The sequence below is a fragment of the Arachis ipaensis genome, chromosome B3 (assembly GCF_059453495.1).
Source record: "Arachis ipaensis isolate K30076 ecotype BB chromosome B3, ASM5945349v1, whole genome shotgun sequence".
In the NCBI taxonomy this organism is placed as follows: Eukaryota; Viridiplantae; Streptophyta; class Magnoliopsida; order Fabales; family Fabaceae; genus Arachis; species Arachis ipaensis.
The window spans coordinates 71,645,196-71,670,192 of NC_142438.1; the positions used below are offsets into that span (position 1 = coordinate 71,645,196).

The 24,997-nt window shown below is 39.0% G+C and overlaps 1 non-coding gene across 1 annotated transcript; it reads right to left on the reverse strand.

Annotated features, from left to right (window-relative positions):
- Positions 1–24,423: 24,423 nt before the first annotated feature.
- On the reverse strand, positions 24,424–24,531 carry LOC148571086 (small nucleolar RNA R71). The gene has a single exon (XR_015880434.1). It is a non-coding gene; the product is annotated as a small nucleolar RNA R71 (small nucleolar RNA).
- Between the last annotated feature and the right edge of the window lie 466 nt (positions 24,532–24,997).

Below are 24,997 nucleotides of genomic sequence, written 5' to 3' on the forward strand. Positions count from 1 at the left end.
CGTGAGTTTGAAGCTCGTCACAGTCATCCCATCCCAGATCCTACTCAGAATACCACAGACAAGGTTTAGACTTTCTAGATCTCAGGAATGGCTGCCAATAGTCCTAGCCTATATCACGAAGACTCTGATCATGAACCAAGAGGCTAAGAGATATACACTCAATCTAAGGTAGAACGGAAGTGGTTGTCAGGCACGCGTTTATAGGTTGAGAATGGTGATAAGTGTCACGGATCATCACATTCATCAGGGTGAAGTCCGAGTGAATATCTTAGAATAGAAACAAACGTGATTGAATAGAAAACTGTAGTAATTGCATTAATTCATCGAAACACAGCAGGACTCCTCACCCCCAACCATGGGGTTTAGAGACTCATGCCGTCAGAAATATAATGTAAAGTGTAAAAATGTCATGAGGTGCAAAATAAATTTCTAAAAGTTGTTTTTATACTAAACTAGTAGCTAGGGTTACAGAAAATAAGTAACTAAGTGCAAATAGTGCAGAAATCCACTTTCGGGGCCCACATGGTGTGTGCTTGGGCTGAGCATTGAGCTTTACACGTGTAGAGGATTTTTTTGGAGTTAAACGCCAGGTTGTAGCCTGTTTCTGGCGTTTAACTCTGGTTTGCAACCTGTTTCTGGCATTTAACGCCAGAATAGGGTAAAGACTTGGTGTTAAACGCAAATTTGCGTCATCTATCCTTGAGCAAAGTATGGACTATTATATATTGCTGGAAAGTCCTGGATGTCTACTTTCCAACGCAATTAAGAGCGTGCCAATTGGGTTTCTGTAGCTCCAGAAAATCCACTTCGAGTACAGGGAGGTCAGAATCCAACAGCATCTGCAGTCCTTTTTCAGCCTCTAAATCAGATTTTTGCTCAGGTCCCTCAATTTCATCCCGAAAATACCTGAAATCATCAAAAAACACACAAACTCATAGTAAAGTCCAGAAATGTGATTTCTATTTAAAAACTAATAAAAATATAATAAAACTAACTAAAACATACTAAAAACTATGTAAAAATAATGCCAAAAAGCGTATAAATTATCCGCTCATCACTTCCAGACCCGAGCTTGGTCACTTTTCAATCATTTCCACCTTGGCTCTATCTACCTCTATGCCTTTCTTAGAGATTTTGTGGCCAAGGACTACCCCTTTGGTAACCATAAAATGACACTTTTTCCAGTTCAAAACCTGGTTAGTCTCTTGGCATCTCTTGAGCACCAAGGCAAGATGGTGTAAGCAATTAGGAAAGGAGTCACCAAGCACTGAAAAATCATCCATGAAAACCTCAATAAATTTCTAAATTATTTAAAAAAAAATGGACAGCATGCACCTTTGGAATGTGGCAAGTGCATTGCACAAATCAAAGGGATTACGTCTGTATGCAAAAATACCATAAGGGCAGGTGAAAGATGTCTTTTCTTGGTCCTTAGGGTCCACTACAATCTGGTTGTAGCCTGAATATCCATCCAAGAAACAATAGTACTCATGCCCAGCAAGCCACTCCAACATTTGGCTTCATTGAGCTTTCTATAGTCTATACACATGTGCCATCCGGTCACTGTTCTTGTTGGTATTAGCTCATTCCTTTCGTTTGGCACATCTGTGATTCCCCCTTTCTTGGAAACCACTTGAACAGGGCTTACACAAGGACTATCTGAGATGGGGTAAATCACCCCTACTTGCCATAGCTTTAGCACTTCCTTTTACACCACTTCCTTTATTGATGGATTCAATCTTCTTTGTGGCTAGATTGATGGCTTGGCATCCTCCTCAAGAAGGATTTTATGAATGCACATTGAAGGACTTATTCCCTTTAAGTCGGAAAGTGTCCATCCAATGGCATCCTTGTGCTGTTTCAACACCTTAATGAGCTCCTCCTCTTGTTCCTTACTCAAGGTTGAGTTGATGATTACTGGATAAGTGTCATTGTTCCCTAAGTAAGCATACTTCAAGCTTGCAGGTAGAGTCTTGGCCTCTTCAATTGTCTTCTTTTTATTGAGAGAACCTCCTGAAGAGTGGCCTAGGGCCTTCTTTGACTCTTAAGACAATCCTTCATAGAAAATGTGCAGCTCACCCACTCATTGACCATATCTGGGAAGCATTTTCTTATCAGCTCTTTGTATCTCTCCCAAGCTTCATAGAGAGTTTTTCCATCTTGTTGTCTAAAGGTTTGTACCTCAGCTCTCAACTTGTTATCATCCCATGTTGTCAAACTCTACTTTGGAAAAGATTCCAACCACTTAGATGCTTTATCCCTGAGAGAAAAGGGAAACAACAACAGTTTATAGGTGTCCGGATGAACACCATTAGCCTTCACTGTGTCACAGATTCTCAAGAATGTGGTTAGATGTTGATTTGGATCTTCTTGGGAATTTCCTCCAAATGAGCAGTTATTTTGAACAAGGGTGATGAGTTGAGGTTTTAACTCGAAGTTATTAGCATGAATGGTTGGTTTTAGGATGCTACTTCCACAATTTCCTGGGTTTGGGTTGATATAAGAGCCTAGAACTCTTCTCTCCTACCCAACATGGTTACTAGCACCTTCTCCAACATGATCATGTACTTCCTCCTCCATAGTAATGTCTTTATCTTCATCCAATACTTCCTTTCGAATTATTCCTTTACCTCTTACTTCCCTCCTTAGTCTAAGGAGGGTCCTCTCAGGTTAACTATCAAAAGAGGTTGAAGTTCCTCCTCTTCTACCTGTCATACATTCAACAACCAAACAAGCAAAAGGCAAGTGAAGGGATCACCCTTGTTAAGACTTATGGTTAGATTGATTGATGCAATTGATCAAACAGTTAGTGGATTAGTGTGCTAGAATGGAAATATATACAATAAATCAACTCGAAACTCAAGTGCTAAAAGAAAGAAGAAAATAAGAAAATGAAATTAAAGGAATTAACATGGTAAATAAAAAATGCTTAATCTAAATGCCCCTCAACTTAATCATTGTCAATTTAAAATCAATCCCCGATAACGGCACCATAAATTTGATGGACTAAAAATTCACTATATCAATTATAATGAATCTGTCTTTGGCAAGTATACCAAATTGTCGTCAAGTAATAACTCACTATGTGTGAGGTCGAATCCCACAGAGATTGATTGATTGAACAACTTTAGTTAATAGGTGAATTAGTCAAGCTAATCAGTAAGAATTGATGAGTGCAGAATTCTAAATAGCAGAAATGTAAATGACTTAAAGATAAAGGAAAGCTATAAAGTGCAGAAAAGTAAATGACAAGAATGTAAAGTGCTGGAACATAAATGACTGAATTGTAAATGGGGAATGGGTAACGGCAGAAAGTAAGGAAAGCTACAAAGAATAGGAAAGATAAGAATAGGGAAAATTCATTGGGATTAGGAGATGTTGCTCTCTTTGGATCAACTCTAGATCATCTCTTCTTCAATCATGCAACTCATTGACCTCTTGGCAATCATGATTGATTGAACCTCAATTCCTTGGTGATTCAATCTCTCAAATCTTGATAACCAGCCAATTCCTTGGTCTAATTGCTCATGAAGAGAGATAAGCTTGGTCCCTGATTATACCACACATCCTCATAGATCCAAATGGTGGGTAGATTTCATGTCACCATATCCAATCACAAAATCCAGATCTACTCAAGTATGAGAAGGGATTTCAAGCATGGCTCTATGTTTTTTTTTCAAAGGTTCTCATGAAACCCAAATTCCATTCAACCTCTTTTCCAAGATGATTGAACACTAGACTTGAGAAACGAAATTCCTTCTAGCAAATCAAAGAGAAGATGAAGAGAAGAAGAAATTCACTATCATTAATCCATCAAGTACCACAGAGCTCCCTCTCCCAAGGAAAGGGAGTTTAGCTACTTATAGCTTGAAGAAAAGTACAAGAGATGGAAGAAGATGAAGTGAAGTAAAAACTACTACTAGCAAACCCCACTAACCAACTGATTAACCCCCTTTTTTCAGTACTCCCCAGGGGGTATTTATACTACTCCTATAACTAGAAAATGAAAATTACAAAAAGTAAGAAAATTATAATTGAAAATAAAAAGAAAAACTCATTAAAATGAACCATGTGCCTGGCGTGTGAGCGGCGTGTGAGTGGCGTGCCATGCCTAGCTTCCAAGTGGCACGCCTCCTTTGTTTAGCTAGCCTGGCATGCCACGCCTTTGAGCTCAAGTGGCACGCCCATTGTGACTTCTCCCTTCTTCCTCTCTGGAAACTTGAACTAGCGTGGCACGCCCAGAACTGGCATGCCACGCCCTCAATGGACTTTTCTACCTTCTCCTCTGGAAAATATACTTGGTGTGCCACACCCAGCAGTGGTGTGCTACGCCCTCAAAAAGAACTTCATTGTCTTCTCTGGTGAGTTGAATTGGCGTGCCACACTCAGGTCTGGTGATGAGTGGATAATTTATACGCTTTTTGGCATTATTTTTAGTATGTTTTTAGTATATTTTAGTTAGTTTTTATTATGTTTTTATTAGTTTTTAAATAAAAATCACATTTCTAGACTTTACTATGAGTTTGTGTGTTTTTTTGTGATTTCAGGTATTTTCTGGCTGAAATTGAGGGACCTGAGCAAAAATCTGATTCAGGTATTTTCTGGAGCTACAGAAGCCCAATTGGCGCGCTCTCAATTGCGTTGGAAAGTAGACATCCTGGGCTTTCCAGCAATATTTAATGGTCCATACTTTGCCCGAGATTCGATGGCCCAAACCGGCGTTCCAAGTCAGCATAGAAATTCTGGTGTCAAAACACCAGAACTGGCATAAAAGCTGGAGTTAAATGCCCAAACTGGCACAAAAGCTGGCGTTTAACTCCAAGAAAAGTCTCTACACGTGAAAGCTTCAATGCTCAGCCCAAGCACACACCAAGTGGGCCCGGAAGAAGATTTCTTCATTAATTACTTATTTCTGTAAGCCTAGGCTACTAGTTCTCTATAAATAGGACCTTTTGCTATTGTATTTTAAAGGGGATCTTTGATTAGTCTTATGCTATCTTAGACCTTTATGGGGGCTGGCCATTCGGCCATGCCTGGACCTTCATTACTTTTTTATTTTCAACGGTGGAGTTTCTACACACCATAGATTAAGGTGTGGAGCTCTACTGTTCTTCATGAATTAATGCAAAGTACTACTGTTTTTCTATTCAATTCACGCCTACTTCTTATCTAAGATATAAACTCGTTCTTCAACTCGATGAATGTGATGATCCGTGACACTCATCATCATTCTCACCTATGAACGCGTGCCTGACAACCACTTCCGTTTTACATGCAATTAAGCTTGAATGTGTATCTCTTGGGTTTCTAATCCAAGATTAGAACCTTCGTGGTATAGGTGATAAACCCATATTTTATGATATATATTGTGCTCAATTTAAGTGATTTATTCAACCCTTCACCCACTTATTAATGTAAATTGCATGGTTTTACTTTCCCTTCCTTATTATGTGATATATGTGAAAAATATGTTTCCAATGCTTTAAAAATAATTATTTTAATTACCCTTTATTACCATCAGATGCCGTGATTTGTGTGTTGAGTAGTTTCAGATCTTCTAAGGCAGGAGTGACTTAAAGGATGGAAAGGAACCATACAAAAATGGAAGGAAAGCACAAAATGGAGTTTTTGAAGAAACTGGCAGCAACGCGAACGCATGGACGACGCGGCCGCATGCCTAGCGCGAAAAAGTAGCAACGCGAACGCGTGACTGACGCGGACGCGCGCCTTAAGCAGAACATAGATGACGCGGACGCATGACCGAAGCGAACGTGTGATAAAAAAAACTCCAGATGACGCGACCACGTGACCCACGCGGACGCTTGACAGATGCCACACACCAGAAACTGCAGAAAATGCCCCCAGCGATTTCTGAAACCCTTTTTGGCCCAGATCCAAGTCCAGAAAGCACATATTAGAGGTTATAAAATGGGGGAATGCATCCATTCATGAGGAGGCCTTCAATTATTCACTTTTCATAGTTTAGATGTAGTCTTTAGAGAGGGAGGTTCTCTCCTCTCTCTTAGGTTTTAGGATTAGGATTCCTCTTAAGGATTTAGAAATTCAACTCTTCATCAGGTACAATATTCCTTTTACTTTATATTTCTCTTTTACTTTCAGATATTTTAATGCTATCCTTTAATTACTTATGTTGCCAGATTGGCTTATGAATTCTTTATGTTTAGATTGATTTTCTCTTATTAATGCAATTGAGGTATTTCAGATCATTGATTCTTATTTAGCTTTTTATATTATTGGCTTTAATTGATTAACTGGAAGCTCTTGAGTTATCAACTATCCATGATTGGTTGTTATGTCGGCTAAATTGACTGGTATTCCGCTAACTCTAGTCTTTCCTTAGGAGTTGGCTAGGACTTGGGAATCTAACTAATTAGTTCACTTGACTTTCCCTTGCTTTCATAAGGGTTAACTAAGTGGGATTAACTTCCATTCTCATAGGAGTAACTAGGATAGGACTTCCAAATTTTCATACCTTGCCAAGAGTTTATTTTACAGTTATTTATTTATTTTGTTTGTTATTTAAATTACTTGTTCCTTACCCTTTCAAAACCCCTAATTTACAAAACTCATAACCAATAACAAGAACACCTCCCTACAGTTCCTTGAGAAGACGACCCGAGGTTTAAATACTTTGGTTATCAATTTATTTAGGGGTTTGTTACAAAGAACTTTTGTTGGTTTAGAAGCTATACCTGCAACGAGGATTTATCTGCGAATTTCTAGACCACGCAAAAGTTCTCTCTTCAAAATGGCGCCGTTGCCGGGGAACTGCAAACGTGTGCCTTATTATTGGTTATTGTAAATATTTTTCTTTTATTTGTTTATTTGTTTTTGTTTTTCCCTTTTTATTTTTATTAGATACTATGAATTCTCACCCCTCTCGCTTTGAGTTTGGTTCTAATATTGTTGAAGGGAACAGAAGTTATAGTAGGAACATGCATCAAGGTCAGAGCAATCAAAGATGGATGGAGCCAAGAGGATCTGATCAACCCTTTAGGCAACAACGCCCTCCAAGATATCATGGACGAAGACCACTATATAATGCATACCAAGCTAATAGACATGGTAGACCACCTTGCAATTACTAACAAGCCCCACCCTGTGCCTATAGACCATCCTCTCAACGTAGATTTGAACCACCAAACTCACAAGTTCCTTTTCATCATTCACTACCATATAACCCTTATCCACCACAATCCCAATCCAATTACTCCCAAGAACCACCACATTATTATTTTGAACCCTCTCCCCCAACCAATGAAACCTCACACCCACCCCAACCTCCAGTGAATGATAAACTTTGTGTTCTTCTTCAAGGGCAAGCAAAGATAGAAAAGGGCATACTGGAACTTACTACTGCCGTAACTAAGGTAGTAAATTTAATAGCTTCCCGACATCTGAGAACTCAAGGTACTTGGTGCACGGAATTGTGATCATCAACAATGGCGCCAAAGACTTGGAGCTCTCAAACGTGAATCACACTTTGTCACAATTATGCACAACTAACCAGCAAGTGCACTGGGTCGTCCAAGTAATACCTTACGTGAGTAAGGGTCAATCCCACGGAGACTGTCGACTTGAAGCAAGCTATGGTCATCTTGTAAATCTCAGTCAGGCGGATTCAAATGGTTATGGAGAAGTGATAATTAAAAGATGAATAAAACATAGAATAAAGATAGAGATACTTATGTAATTCATTGGTAGGAATTTCAGATAAGCGTATGAAGATGCTTTGTTCCTTCTGAACCTCTGCTTTCCTATTGCCTTCTTCCAACCATTCATACTCCCTTCCATGGCAAGCTTTATGTTGGGCATCACCGTTGTCAATGGCTACTTCCCGTCCTCTCAGTGAAAATGTTCCAAATGCGCTGTCACCGCATGGCTAATCATCTGTCGGTTCTCGATCATGTTATAATAGGATCCATTGATCCTTTTGCGTCTGTCACATGCCCAACAATCGCGAGTTTGAAGCTCGTCATAGTCATCCCTTCCCAGATCCTACTCGGAATACCACAGACAAGGTTTAGACTTTCCGGATCTCAAGAATGATCGCCAATAATTCTAGCCTATACCACGAAGGTTCCAATCTTAGATTAGAGACCCAAGAGATACGCATTCAAGCCATTGCTAGTAGAACAGAGGTGGTTGTCAGGCACATGTTCATAGGTGAGAATGATGATGAGTATCACAGATCATCACATTCATCAAGTTGAAGAACGAATGAATATCTTAGAGAAGAAGTAGGCGTGAATTGAATAGAAGAACAATAGTAATTGTATTAATTCATGAAGAACAGCAGAGCTCCACATCTTAATCTATGGTGTGTAGAAATTCCACCGTTGAAAATACATAAGAACAAGGTTGATGAGCGGATATTTTATACGCTTTTTGGGGATAATTTCATATAGTTTTGAGTATGTTTTAGTTAGTTTTTAGTCTATTTCTATTAGTTTCTAGGAAAAATTCATGTTTCTAGATTTTACTATGAGTTGTGTGTTTTTCTGTAATTTCAGGTATTTTTCTGGCTGAAATTGAAGGAGCTGAGCAAAAATCTGATTCAGGCTGAAAAAGGACTGCTAATGCTGTTGGATTCTGACCTCCCTGCACTCAAAGTGAATTTTCTGGAGCTACAGAACTCGAAATGGCGTGCTTCCAATTGCATTGGAAAGTAGACATCCAGAGCTTTCCAGCAATATATAATAGTCTATACTTTGCACAAGAATAAATGACGTAAACTGGCGTTCAACGCCAGTCCTCTGCCCAATTCTGGCGTCCAGCGCCAGAAAAGGATCAAAAGCTGGAGTTGAACGCCCAAACTGGCATAAAAACTGGCGTTCAACTCCACAAATGGCCTTTGCACGTGAATTGCTTAAGTCTCAGCCCCAGCACACACCAAGTGGGCCCCAGCACACACCAAGTGGGCCCCAGAAGTGGATCTCTGCATCATCCATCATAGTTTATCCAATTTTTGTAAACCTAGGCTACTAGTTTAGTATTTAAACAACTTTTAGAGACTTATTTTGTATCTCATGATATTTCAGATCTAAACTTTGTATTCTCTGACGGCATGAGTCTCTAAACCCCATTGTTGGGGGTGAGGAGCTCTGCTGTGTCTCGATGAATTAATGCAAGTATTTCTGTTTTCTATTCAAACACGCTTGTTCCTATCTAAGATGTTCATTCGCGCTTAACTGTGATGAAGGTGATGATCAGTGACATTCATCACCTTCCTCAAACCATGAACGTGTGCCTGACAACCACCTCCGTTCTATATCCGATTGAATGAGTATCTCTGAGATCTCTTAATCAGAATCTCCGTGGTACAAGCTAGAACTGATGGCGGCATTCATGAGAATCCGGAAAGTCTAAACCTTGTCTGTGGTATTCCGAGTAGGATTCAAGGATTGAATGACTGTGACGAGCTTCAAACTCCTGAAGGCTGGGCATTAGTGACAGATGCAAAAGGATAATAAATCCTATTCCAACCGGATCGAGAACCAACCGGTGATTAGCCGTGCTGTGACAGAGCGCGTGAGCGTAGTTTTCACTGGAAGGATGGAAGGTAGCCATTGACAACGGTGATCCACCAACACACAGCTTGCCATAGGAGGACGTGCGTGCGTGAATCAGAAGACAGAGGAAAGCAGAGATTCAGAAGACAAAGCATCTCCAAAACCCCAACATATTCTCCATTACTGCACAACAAGTAACATTTAATTCATGCTCTCCTGGTTATTCGCAATTCACTTGATAAACATAATTGACTTCCTGACTAAGATTTACAAGATAACCATAGATTGCTTCAAACCAACAATCTCCGTGGGATTCGACCCTTACTCACGTAAGGTATTACTTGGACGACCCAGTGCACTTGCTGGTTAGTGGTGCGCGTTGTGAAAAGTGTGATTCACAATTCGTGCACCAAGTTTTTGGCGCCGTTGCCGGGGATTGTTCGTGTTTGAACAACTGACGGTTTATTTTGTTGCTTAGATTAGGAAAAAAATCTTTCTTTTTGGTTTAGAGTCTTTTATTATTTATCCCTTGTTAAAACACTTTAAATTTATAACTCAGTTAGTTAGAACGTGGTGTTTATGTTCATGGTAATTGGCTATCATAATTTTTTTAAAACCTTTTTCAAAAATAATTTTTCTGTTAAATCCTGTGCCAAACTTTAAGTTTGGTGTTTTAAAAAATAATCTTTCTTAAAATTTTCGAAAATTCCATAACTCATTTGTCTAGAGCGTTAATCTGTGTTCTTGGTAATTGGGTTAGAATCTTTTATACTCTTTTCAAAACCTTCTTTTTCATAAATAATATTTTCTCTATTAAATTGTGTGCCAAACTTCAAGTTTGGTGTTTTCTTGTTGAATTCCCTTTGGTTTTCGAAAATTTTGGTGGTTTTCTAAAAATTTTAAGTTTGGTGTTCTTTCTTCATGTTCTTGTGTTCTTGTGAGTCTTCAAAGTGTTCTTGAGTTTTCCTTGTGTCTTGATCTTAAAATTTTTAAGTTTGGTGTTCCTTGGTGTTTTCCCTCCAAAATTTTCAAAAACAAGGAGCATTAGATCTAAAAATTTTAAATCTTGTACTATCTTATTGTTTTTCTCTCTCCTCACTAAATTCAAAATATCTCTTCTAACTTCCTAACTTCTTATCTTTTCAAAATTTGTTTCAACTAACTAACTAACTTTTTGTTTGTTTCTTAACTTTTTCAAAACTACCTAACTAACTCTCTCTCTCTCTAATTTTCGAAAATATCTTCCCTCTTTTTCAAAAATTTCTTTTTTATTAACTAATTAATTTTTATTTTTTTTACAAAAAAAAAATTTTAATTTCAAAATTCAAATTCTTTTTAGTTATTTTATTTTATTTAAGTATTTACTTCTTATAAAATAAAATAAATAAAAAGATAAATCAGTCCAAGTTATATCCATATATCTATCATGGACATAAGTGGAAATGAACAGTCCAGGAGGACTCTGGGGTCATATTCTAACCCCTCTACTGCTTCATATGGGAGTAGCATATGCATACCCTCCATTGGAGTTAGTAGCTTTGAGTTGAATCCTCAGCTCATTATCATGGTGCAGCAAAGTTGCCAGTATTCCGGTCTTCCACAGGAAGAACCTACAGAGTTTCTGGCACAATTTTTACAAATTGCTGACACAGTACATGATAAGGAAATAGATCAGGATGTCTACAGACTATTACTGTTTCCATTTGCTGTAAAAGATCAAGCTAAGAGGTGGTTAAATAACCAACCTAAGGCCAGCATAAGAACATGGAAATAGCTGACAGAAAAATTCCTGAATCAGTATTTTCCTCCAAAAAGGATGACACAGCTAAGGCTGGACATCCAAGGCTTTAAACAAGGAGATAATGAATCTCTTTATGATGCCTGGGAGAGATACAGAGAGATGCTACGAAAATGCCCCTCTGAAATGTTTTCAGAGTGGGTTCAGTTAGACATCTTCTACTATGGGCTTGCAGAAGGAGCTCAGATGTCTCTAGATTACTCAGCTGGTGGATCTATCCATATGAGAAAGACAATTGAAGAGGCTCAAGAGCTCATTGATACAGTTGCCAAGAATCAGCATCTGTATCTAAGCAGCAACCCTTCCATGAATGAAGAGGTTAAAACAGTAACTGCTGAATTCAGTACTGTAAAACAAGCTGCTGAATTCAATCAGCAATTGGATTTTCTAACAAAGCAGCTAGCTGAATTCAAGGACAGGCTACAGGAGACAAGGATAGCTAATATACATATGGACGAACAGTTTAAGCAAACAAAGCAGCAGCTATCAAGGCAAATAGCAGAAGAATGCCAAGCAGTTCAATTAAGAAGTGGGAAAACATTAAATACCCCACCTCAAGGCATCAAAAATTCAAGAAATGAGCGACCCACCAAAGATTCACCTGAGGACAGTAAGAGCCCAGGGAAAAATAATTCTGGCACTAAAACGCCAGAAAATGGGTGGAAGGCTGGCGCTGAACGCCCAGACCATGCCCAAAACTGGCGTTCAGCGCCAGAAACAAGGCAGGATTGGCGTTCAACGCCAGAAATGGGCAAGAATCTGGCGTTGAACGCCCAAATGGGGCAGAATCCAGCGTTGAACGCCCAAAATGGGTACATTTCTGGCGCTCAGGCGCCAGGAACAGACAGTGAGCTGGCGTCTAACGTCACTCCTGCTTCTGACTCTGGCACTCAATTGCCAGTGAGGGATCAGACACACACAAGTGCTGATAACAACCCCTCTAAAAAGGCTTCTTTAACCACTAAGGTTGAGGAATATAAAGCCAAGATATCTTATCCTCAAAAACTCCGGAAAGAGGAGCAGGATAAGCAATTTGCTCGCTTTGCAAATTATCTAAGGACTCTTGAAATAAAGATTCCATTTGCAGAGGCACTTGAGCAAATACCTTCTTATGCCAAGTTCATGAAAGAGATCTTGAGTCATGAAAAGGAGTGGAGAGAAACAGAAAGAGTTCTCCTCACTGAAGAATGCAGTGCAGTCATTCTGAAAAGCTTTCCTGAAAAGCTTAAAGACCCTGGGAGTTTTCTGATACCATGCATATTAGAAGGTGATTGCACCAAGACAGCTTTGTGCGATCTTGGGGCAAGCATCAACCTGATACCTGCATCCACTATCAGGAAACTTGGCTTAACTGAAGAAGTTAAACCAACCCAGATATGTCTCCAACTTGCTGATGGTTCCACTAAATACCCATCAGGCGTGATTGAAGACATGATTGTCAGAGTTGGGCCATTCGCCTTTCCCACTGACTTTGTTGTGCTGGAAATGGAGGAGCACAAGAGTGCTACTCTCATTCTAGGAAGACCCTTCCTAGCAACTGGACGATCCCTCATTGACGTCCAACAGGGGGAAATAACCCTGAGAGTCAATGATGATGAGTTTAAGTTGAACGCTGTCAAAGCCATGCAGCATCCAGACACATCAACAGACTGCATGAAAGTTGATCTCATTGACTCTTTGGTAGAAGAGATCAACATGGCTGAGAGTCTCGAATCAGAGTTGGAAGACATCTTTAAATATGTTCAGCCTGATTTGGAGGATTCAGAGGACATGAAAGAGCCTCTGAACTTTCTTCTAAAAGAGGAAAAACCTCCTAAACCCGAGCTCAAGCCACTACCACCATCCTTGAAATATGCATTTCTGGGAGAAGGTGACACTTTTCCAGTGATCATAAGCTCTGCTTTAAATTCACAGGAAGAGGAAGCACTTATTCAAGTGCTAAGGACACACAAGACAGCTCTTGGGTGGTCCATAGGTGACCTTAAGGGCATAAGCCCAGCTAGATGCATGCACAAAATCCTATTGGAGGATAATGCCAAACCAGTGGTTCAACCACAGAGGCGGCTAAATCCAGCCATGAAGGAAGTGGTGCAGAAAGAGGTCACCAAGTTACTAGAGGCTGGGATTATTTATCCTATTTCTGATAGCCCCTGGGTGAGCCCTGTTCAAGTCGTCCCAAAAAAGGGAGGCATGACAGTGATTCATAATGAAAAAAATGAACTGGTTCCCACAAGAACAGTTACAGGGTGGCGCATGTGTATTGACTACAGAAGGCTCAATACAACCACCAGAAAGGATCATTTTCCTTTACCATTCATAGACCAGATGCTAGAGAGACTAGCAGGTCATGATTATTACTGATTTTTGGATGGCTATTCAGGCTATAACCAGATTGCAGTGGATCCCCAGGATCAAGAGAAAACAGCATTCACATGCCCATCTGGAGTGTTTGCTTATAGAAGGATGCCATTTGGGCTATGTAATGCGCCTGCAACCTTCCAGAGATGCATGCTCTCTATTTTCTCTGACATGGTGGAAAAATTTCTGGAAGTCTTCATGGATGACTTCTCAGTATATGGAGACTCATTCAGCTCCTGTTTTGATCACCTAAAACTTGTTCTGAAAAGATGCCAAGAAACCAACCTAGTTTTAAACTGGGAAAAGTGTCACTTCATGGTGACTGAAGGAATTGTTCTTGGGCATAAAATCTCAAACAAGGGAATAGAGGTGGATCAAGCAAAAATAGAGGTAATTGAAAAATTACCACCACCTGCCAATGTTAAGGCAATCAGAAGCTTTCTGGGGCATGCAGGATTCTATAGGAGGTTTATAAAGGATTTTTCAAAAATCGCAAAACCTCTAAGCAATCTGCTAGCTGCTGACACGCCATTTGTGTTTGACACAGCATGCCTGCAGGCGTTTGAAACACTGAAAGCTAAGCTGGTCACAGCACCAGTCATTTCTGCACCAGACTGGACATTGCCATTTGAGTTAATGTGTGATGCCAGTGATCATGCCATTGGTGCAGTATTGGGACAGAGGCATGACAAGCTTCTGCATGTCATTTATTATGCCAGTCGCGTTCTAAATGATGCCCAGAAAAATTACACAACCACAGAAAAAGAACTACTTGCAGTGGTTTACGCCATTGACAAGTTCAGATCATACTTAGTAGGATCAAAAGTGATTGTGTATACTGACCATGCTGCTCTTAAATATCTACTCACAAAGCAGGATTCAAAACCCAGGCTCATCAGATGGGTATTGCTTCTGCAAGAGTTTGATATAGAAATAAGAGACAGAAAAGGGACAGAGAACCAAGTGGCTGATCATCTGTCCCGGATGGAGCCAGTGGAAGGGACGTCCCTCCCCTTTCTTGAGATCTCTGAGACGTTCCCTGATGAGCATCTATTTGCCATTCAGGAAGCACCATGGTTTGCCGATATTGCAAACTATAAAGCTGCACGGTTCATGCCCAAGGAGTACAATAGAATACAAAAGAAGAAATTAGTCACTGATGCAAAGTACTACTTGTGGGATGAACCCTATCTCTTTAAGAGATGTGCAGACGGAATTATCCGTAGGTGTGTCCCCAAAGAGGAAGCACAGAGAATCCTATGGCATTGCCACGGATCTCAATATGGAGGCCATTTCGGAGGTGAGCGAACAGCCACCAAGGTCCTCCAATGTGGCTTCTATTGGCCCACACTCTATAAAGATTCCCGAGAATTTGTACGTAATTGTGACAGTTGCCAAAGAGCTGGTAATCTGCCTCATGGTTACGCCATGCCTCAACAAGGAATCTTGGAAATTGAGTTGTTTGATGTATGGGGAATTGACTCCATGGGACCTTTTCCACCATCATATTCAAACACTTATATTCTGGTGGCAGTTGACTATGTATCAAAATGGGTCGAGGCTATTGCCACACCCACCAATGATACTAAAACAGTGCTGAAGTTCCTCCAGAAACATATCTTTAGCAGGTTTGGTGTCCCTAGAGTGTTAATCAGTGATGGGGGCACTCACTTCTGCAATAAACAGCTTTACTCTGCCATGGTTCGGTATGGAATTCGCCACAAAGTGGCCACACCATATCATCCACAAACCAATGGGCAAGCTGAAGTCTCTAACAGAGAATTAAAGAGAATCCTGGAACGGACAGTAAATACCCGTAGAAAGGATTGGGCAAGGAGCTTGGATGATGCTCTGTGGGCTTACAGAACAGCATTCAAGACCCCTATAGGGACCTCTCCATACCAACTCGTGTATGGTAAGGCATGCCACTTGCCCTTGGAACTGGAACATAAGGCCTACTGGGCAACCAGATTCCTAAACTTTGATGCCAAATTAGCAGGAGAAAAAAGATTGCTCCAGCTAAATGAGCTAGAGGAGTTCAGATTCACAGCTTTCGAAAATGCCAAGCTATATAAAGAAAAATAAAAAAAGTGGCATGACAGAAAGCTGTCATCTAGAATCTTTGAACCAGGACAGAAGGTTCTGTTGTTTAACTCTAGACTCAGGCTATTCCCCGGGAAACTGAAATCCTGGTGGAGGGGACCATACGTGATTACAAGTGTATCACCATATGGTTATATGGAGCTTCAAGATATTGATTCTGATAAGAAGTTCATTGTCAATGGACAGAGAATCAAGCATTATCTTGAAGGCAACACTGAGCAAGAATGCTCAAGGCTGAAGCTAGATTAAAAGCTCAGCAAAGTCCAGCTAAGGACAGTAAAGAAGCGTTTGTTGGGAGGCAACCCAATTTTTATTTATTCTCATGATTTTTCATGTTTTATTAGGTTCATGATCATGTGGAGTCATAAAATAAATATTAAAAATTGAAAACGGAATCAAAAACAGCAGAAGAAAAATCACACCCTGGAGGAAGCACCTGTCTGGCGTTCAACGCCAGAACAGAGCATGGTTCTGGCGTTCAACGCCAGAAATGGCTAGTAAATGGGCGTTGAACGCCCAAAATGGGCACCAATCTGGCGCTGAACGCCCAGAGTTGTGTGCAATTCCCTCTTCTTTTGCTCGAGGGCGAGCAACATTCTAAGTTTGGTGTGGTAAAACAATTATGTAAAGGATCTATAGCTCAGTGGTAGAACATGTGGCTGCAAATCAAGAGATACCTCAGGGGATGCACTTCCCTCCACATAATTATTGGAAGCAACTGAGGATAGAAATACCAAAAATCACTAGGAATCAAGCCACAAAGGCAAGGAAGAGACATAAAAGAGCTCAAGAACATCATTGGTGCCTCAAGAAGGAAATGCCATCATCACTAAGGTGGACTCATTCCTTGTTCTTACTTTCTCTGTTTTTCGTTTTCTCTATGATAAGTGCTTATCTATGTCTGTGTCTTCATTACATGATCATTAGTAGTAATTAGTGTCTAGTTTGATTTTATCCCCAATTAAGTTATAGTCTATTTTTCTCATCGTCAGCAAACATGAATAAAATAGTAGATCTTTTGAATAAGAGGCAATAAAATTTCGAGTTTAATAAGAGAAATTCTAATTAGTTAAATGTGGTGGCAATGCTTTCTGTCTTCTGAATGAATGCTTGAACAGTGCATATGTCTTTTGAATTTGTTGTTTAAGACTGTTAAATATGTTGGCTCTTGAAAGAATGATGAACATGAGACATGTTATTGATAATCTGAAAAATCATAAAAATGATTCTTGAAGCAAGAAAAAGCAGCAAAGAACAAAGCTTGCAGAAAAAAAAAAAGAAAAAAGAAAAAAGAAAAAAGAAAAAGCAAGCAGAAAAAGCCAATAACCCTTAAAACCAAAAGGCAAGGGCAAATAAAAGGGATCCCAAGGCTTTGAGCATCAGTGGATAGGAGGGCCTAAAGGAATAAAATCCTGGTCTAAGCGGCTAAACCAAGCTGTCCCTAACCATGTGCTTGTGGCGTAAAGGTGTCAAGTGAAAAACTTGAGACTGAGCGGTTAAAGTCAAGGTTCAAGCGAAACGAAGAGTGTGCTTAAGAACTCTGGACACCTCTAATTGGGGACTTTAGCAAAGCTGAGTCACAATCTGAAAAGGTTCACCCAGTTATGTGTCTGTGGCATTTATGTATCCGGTGGTAATACTGGAAAACAAAGTGCTTAGGGCCACGGCCAAGACTCATAAAGAAGCTGTGTTCAAGAATCATCACACTGAACTAAGAGAATAAATAACACTATCTGAATTCTGAGTTCCTATAGATGCCAATCACTCTGAGCTTCAATGGATAAAGTGAGATGCCAAAACTGTTCAGAAGCAAAAAGCTACTAGTCCCGCTCATCTAATTAGGATCTGAGCTTCAATCAAAAACTCTGAGATATTATTGCTTCTCAACCTATTAGTCTTCTATTTTATTTGTCTAGTTGCTTGAGGACAAGCAACAGTTTAAGTTTGGTATTGTGATGAGCGGATATTTTATACGCTTTTTGGGGATAATTTCATATAGTTTTGAGTATGTTTTAGTTAGTTTTTAGTCTATTTCTATTAGTTTCTAGGAAAAATTCATGTTTCTGGATTTTACTATGAGTTGTGTGTTTTTCTGTAATTTCAGGTATTTTTCTGGCTGAAATTGAAGGAGCTGAGCAAAAATCTGATTCAGGCTGAAAAAGGACTGCTAATGCTGTTGGATTCTGACCTCCCTGCACTCAAAGTGGATTTTCTGGAGCTACAGAACTCGAAATGGCGTGCTTCCAATTGCGTTGGAAAGTAGACATCCAGAGCTTTCCAGCAATATATAATAGTCCATACTTTGCACAAGAATAGATGGCGTAAACTGGCGTTCAACGCCAGTCCTCTGCCCAATTCTGGCGTCCAGCGCCAGAAAAGGATCAAAAGCTGGAGTTGAACGCCCAAACTGGCATAAAAACTGGCGTTCAACTCCACAAATGGCCTCTGCACGTGAATTGCTTAAGTCTCAGCCCCAGCACACACCAAGTGGGCCCCATCACACACCAAGTGGGCCCCAGAAGTGGATCTCTGCATCATCCATCATAGTTTATCCAATTTTTGTAAACCTAGGCTACTAGTTTAGTATTTAAACAACTTTTAGAGACTTATTTTGTATCTCATGATATTTCAGATCTAAACTTTGTATTCTCTGACGGCATGAGTCTCTAAACCCCATTGTTGGGGGTGAGGAGCTCTGCTGTGTCTCGATGAATTAATGCAAGTATTTCTGTTTTCTATTCAAACACGCTTGTTCCTATCTAAGATGTTCATTCGCGCTTAACTGTGATGAAGGTGATGATCAGTGACATTCATCACCTTCCTCAAACCATGAACGTGTGCCTGACAACCACCTCCGTTCTATATCCGATTGAATGAGTATCTTTGAGATCTCTTAATCAGAATCTCCGTGGTACAAGCTAGAACTGATGGCGGCATTCATGAGAATCCGGAAAGTCTAAACCTTGTCTGTGGTATTCCGAGTAGGATTCAAGGATTGAATGACTGTGACGAGCTTCAAACTCCTGAAGGCTGGGCGTTAGTGACAGATGCAAAAGGATAATAAATCCTATTCCAACCGGATCGAGAACCAACCGGTGATTAGCCGTGCTGTGACAGAGCGCGTGAGCGTAGTTTTCACTGGAAGGATGGAAGGTAGCCATTGACAACGGTGATCCACCAACACACAGCTTGCCATAGGAGGACGTGCGTGCGTGAATCAGAAGACAGAGGAAAGTAGAGATTCAGAAGACAAAGCATCTCCAAAACCCCAACATATTCTCCATTACTGCACAACAAGTAACATTTAATTCATGCTCTCCTGGTTATTCGCAATTCACTTGATAAACATAATTGACTTCCTGACTAAGATTTACAAGATAACCATAGATTGCTTCAAACCAACAATCTCCGTGGGATTCGACCCTTACTCACGTAAGGTATTACTTGGACGACCCAGTGCACTTGCTGGTTAGTGGTACGCGTTGTGAAAAGTGTGATTCACAATTCGTGCACCAAAGGTCTAGGCATGGCCGAATGGCCAGCCTCCCAAAGTGGGTTCAATCATAAAAACATGATTCAAAAGATGAAAATACAATAGTAAAAGGTCCTATTTATAGAGAACTAGTAGCCTAGGGTTTACAGAAATAAATAATTAATGCAAAAATCTTCTTCCGGGCCCACTTGGTGTGTGCTTGGGCTGAGCATTGAAGCTTCCATGTGTAGAGAATTTTCTTGGAGTTAAACGCCAACTTTTGTGCCAGTTTGGGCATTTAACTCCAGCTTTTTGTGCCAGTTGTGGCGTTTTGACGCCAGAATTCTTAAGCTGACTTGGAACGCCTGTTTGGGCCATCAAATCTCAGACAAAGTATGGACTATTACATATTTCTGGAAAGCCCAGGATGTCTACTTTCCAACGCAATTGAGAGCGTGCCAATTGGGCTTCTTTAGCTCCAGAAAATCCACTTCGAGTGCAGGGAGGTCAGAGTCCAACAGCATCTGCAGTCCTTTTTCAGCCTCTGAATCAGATTTTTGCTCATGTCCCTCAATTTCAGCCAGAAAATACCTGAAATCACAGAAAAATACACAAACTCATAGTAAAGTCCAGAAATGTGATTTTTATTTAAAAAATAATAAAAACATAATAAAAACTAACTAAAATATACTAAAAACATACTAAAAATAATGCCAAAAAGCGTATAAATTATCCGCTCATCAGTACTCCCATGGCTGCATGTGGAGAATCAAAAGAAGAGAGTAGCATGAAGGAGACACTAGAGACCTTGGTGGACAATGAGGAGCATGGCTTTGTACTGGAACGAGTAGAGGAAGCCCTGATAGTTGTAGAGGAGGAAGTGGTTGAAGATTTAGGAGATGCTGAACCTCCATGGGAATCAAGAACCGTAAAGGATTCCGCTGAGAAGTCCAAAATTAATGCCAAGGAGGACAGTGCACAACCTCCACAGCATATGCCTTGTGAAAAATTGGACGGAACAGACCAAGAAGTTGATTCCATGGGCAGTGACGATCTTGAATAAAGCTCTCCTAATCACGAACTCACATCCGCAACTGAATTCCTTGAGCCTGAAGAACCTTACCCAAGTGAATACAAAGATGACGTCGAGGTAGATTTCTCTCAACCTCCAACGTATGGCTTAAGTGATGAGGAAGACTGATGAGCGCATAATTTATACGCTTTTTGGCATTGTTATTAGTTTTTAATTAAAAATCACATTTCTGGACTTTACTATGAGTTTGTGTGTTTTTCTGTGATTTCAGGTATTTTCTGGCTGAAATTGAGGGACCTGAGCAAAAATTAGATTCAGAGGTTGAAGAAGGACTACAGATGCTGTTGGATTCTGACCTCCCTTCACTCAAAGTAGATTTTCTGGAGCTAAAGAACTTCAAATGGTGCTCTTCTAATCGCGTTAGAAAGTAGACATCCAGGGCTTTCCAGCAATATATAATAGTCCATACTTTGATTAAAGATAGACGACGTAAACTGGCGTTGAAAGCCAGTTCCATGCTGCATTCTGGAGTCAAACGCCAGAAACAGGTTACAAAGTGGAGTTAAACGCCAGAAACAGGTTACAAACTAGCGTTCAACTCCAAGAAAGACCTCTACACGTGTAAAGCTCAATGCTCAGCCCAAGCACAGACCAAGTGGGCCCCATAAGTGGATTTCTGCATCAATTACTTACTTCTGTAAACCCTAGTAGCTAGTCTAGTATAAATAGGACTTTTTACTATTGTATTAGACATCTTGGGACATTTAGTTCATAGATCATGGGGGCTGGCCATTCGACCATGCCTGAACCTTTCACTTATGTATTTTTCAACGGTAGAGTTTCTACACACCATATATTAAGGTGTGGAGCTCTGCTGTTCCTCAAAGATTAATGTAAAGTACTACTGTTTTTCTATTCAATTCAACTTATTTCGCTTCTAAGATATTCATTCGTACTTTAATATGATGGATGTGATGATCATTATAGTCATCATCATTCTCAACTTATGAACGCGTGCCTGACAACCACTTCCGTTCTACCTTAGACTGAATGGATATCTCTTGGATATCTAATACAGGGGACCGAGTCCGAGTTATTAGTGTCTTCATGGTATAAGTTAGAACCCATGGATGGCCATTCCTGAGATCCGAAAAGTCTAAACCTTGTCTGTGGTATTCCGAGTAGGATCCAGGAAGGGATGGCTGTGACGAACTTCAAACTCGCGAGTACTGGGCGTAGTGACAGACGCAAAAGGAGGGTGAATCCTATTCTAGTATGATCGAGAACCTCCAGATGATTAGCCATGCAGTGACAGCGAATCGGACCATTTTCACAGAGAGGATGGGAAGTAGCCATTGACAACGGTGATGCCCTATATAAAACTTGCCATGGAAAGGAGTAGGATTGATTGGATGAAGACAGCAGAAAAGCAGAGATCAGAGGAATGAAAGCATCTCTATACGCTTATCTGAAATTCTCACCAATGAATTACATAAGTACCACTACCCTATTTTATATTTTATTTATTTTCATCCACTATAATTTCTTAATACAATTTAATTCGCCTGACTGAGATTTACAAGGTGACCATAGCTTGCTTCAAGCCAACAATCTCCGTGGGATCGACCCTTACTCATGTAAGATTTATTATTTGGATGACCCAGTGCACTTGCTGGTTAGTTGTACGAAGTTGTGAAACAGATATAAGATCATGAACGTGCGTATTGAGTTTTTAGCGTCGTTACCAATGAATGGAATGATCACGATTTCGCACACCAAATTTTTGGCGCCATTGCCGGGGATTGTTCGAGTTTGGACAACTGACGGTTCATCTTGTTGCTCAGATTAGGTAATTTTCTTTTTGTTTTATTTTCAAAAAAAAAAATTTTCAAAAATCTTTCAAAAAAATTTTTTCCCTTTGTTTTCGAAAATTATTTTAAAATTTTTAAGAGTGAATTCTAAAGTTTCAAAATGGTATGCTGAAGTTTGGCTGGCCATGAAGCTTTAGACTAACCTGGTATGATTCCTGGAATCTTGATTGAGTACTTTGATTTCATTACTTCCTTTTTCCTATATGTTTTCGAAAAAAAAATTATATACAAAAATAAAAAAAAATTAATAAAATCATAAAAATCAAAAATATTTTATGTTGTTTGTTTGAGTCTTGAGTCAATTTTTAAGTTTGGTGTCAATTGCATACTTTTATTTTTCTAAAAATTTTTGAAAATTCATGCATTCATAGTGTTCTTCATGATCTTCAAGTTGTTCTTGGTAAGTCTTCTTGTTTGATCTTCATATTTTCCTGTTTTGTGTCTTTTCTTATTTTTCATATGCATTTTTATTTTGTTAGTGTCTAATTATTAAAAATTTCTAAGTTTGGTGCCTTGCATGTTTTTCTTTTCTTAAAAAATTTTCAAAAATAAGTCTTCATGTTCATCTTGATCTTCAAAGTGTTCTTGGTGTTCATCTTGACATTCATAGTGTTCTTGCATGCATCACATGTTTTGATCCAAAAATTTTCATGCATTGAGTCAATTTTGTGTTTTTCTCTTTCATCATTAAAAATTCAAAAATAAAAAAATATCTTTCCCTTTTTCTCTCTTAAAATTTCGAAAATTTGGATTGACTTTTTCAAATTTTTTTAAAAAAAATCTAGTTGTTTCTTATGAGTCAAATCAAATTTTCAATTTTAAAATCCTATCTTTTTCAAAACTTTTTCAAAAAATCAAATCTTTTTCAAATTTTCCTTAATAATTTTGAAATTTTTTAAAATTAATTTTCAAAAATCCTTTTCTTATCTTTATTCCATGATTTTCAAAATTAATACTAACATTTAATATGATTGATTGAAAAATTTCAAGTTGTTACTTGCCTTTTAAGAAAAGATTAATCTTTAATTTTTAAAATCATATATTTTTGTTTCTTGTTAGTCAAGTAATCAACTTTAATTTTAAAAATCAAATCTTTTTAAATTTCTTTTTCAAATCTTTTTCAAAATAAGTTTCAATCAATCATATCTTTTTGTTTCAATCATATCCTTTTTTTTATTTCAATCATATCTTTTTCAAATTCAATTTCAAAATCTTTTCTAACTTCTTTCCTAACCTCTTATCTTTTTAAAATTGATTTTCAAATTTTTTTCAATCAATCTTATCTTTTTGTTTCAATCATATCTTTTTCAAAACCACCTAACTAATTCAATCTCTCTTAAATTTTCGAAAATACCTCCTTCTTTTTCAAAATTTCATTTTGATTAACTAATTATTTTAAATTTAATTTAATTTCAATTTTTAATTTTAGAATTCTAAGTTTAATTTTAAAATTTTTTTATTTCTATTTTCGAAATTTAACTTTAAATTTTAATTTTTATTTTTCAAATTCTCTCACCTCTCATCTCCTTCTATTTATTTATTCATCTACTAACACTTCTCTTTCACCCAAAAATTTGAACACCACCTCCCTCTCTGTGTTCGAGTTTTTTCCTCTTCTCTTCTTTACATTACATTCTTTTCTTCTTCTACTCACACAAAGAAATATCTATACTATGACATAGAGGATTCCATATTTTCTTTGTTATTCCCTTCTTTGTCATATGAGCAGGAGCAAGGACAAGAACATTCTTGTTGAAGCAGATCCTGAACCTGAAAGGACTCTAAAAAGGAAACTAAGAGAAGCTAAAATACAACAATCCAGAGACAACCTTACAGGAATTTTCGAACAGGAAAAGGAGATGGCAGCCGAAAATAATAATAGTGCAAGGAGGATGCTTGGTGACTTTACTGCACCTAATTCCAATTTACATGGAAGAAGCATCTCCATCCCTGCCATTGGAGCAAACAACTTTGAGCTGAAACCTCAATTAGTTTCTCTGATGCAGCAGAACTGCAAGTTTCATGGACTTCCATCTGAAGATCCTTTTCAGTTCTTAACTGAATTCTTGCAGATCTGTGATACTGTTAAGACCAATGGGGTTGATCCCGAAGTCTACAGGCTTATGCTTTTCCCGTTTGCTGTGAAAGACAGAGCTAGAGTGTGGTTGGATTCTCAACCCAAAGATAGCCTGAACTCTTGGGATAAGCTGGTCACGGCTTTCTTAGCCAAGTTCTTTCCTCCTCAAAAGCTGAGTAAGCTTAGAGTGGATGTTCAAACCTTCAGACAGAAAGAAGGTGAATCCCTCTTTGAAGCTTGGGAGAGATACAAGGAACTGACCAAAAGGTGTCCTTCTGACATGCTTTCAGAATGGACCATCTTGGATATATTCTATGATGGTCTGTCTGAGCTATCAAAGATGTCACTGGACCATTCTGCAGGTGGATCCATTCACCTAAAGAAAACGCCTGCAGAAGCTCAAGAACTCATTGACATGGTTGCTAATAACAAGTTTATGTACACTTCTGAGAGGAATCTTGTGAATAATGGGACGCCTCAGAAGAAGGGAGTTCTTGAAATTGATACTCTGAATGCCATATTGGCTCAGAATAAAATATTGACTCAGCAAGTCAATATGATTTCTCAGAGTCTAAATGGAATGCAAGCTGCATCCAACAGTACTCAAGAGGCATCTTCTGAGGAAGAAGCTTATGATCCTGAGAACCCTGCAATAGCAGAGGTGAATTACATGGGTGAACCCTATGGAAACACCTATAATCTCTCATGGAGAAATCACCCAAATCTCTCGTGGAAGGATCAACAAAAGCCTC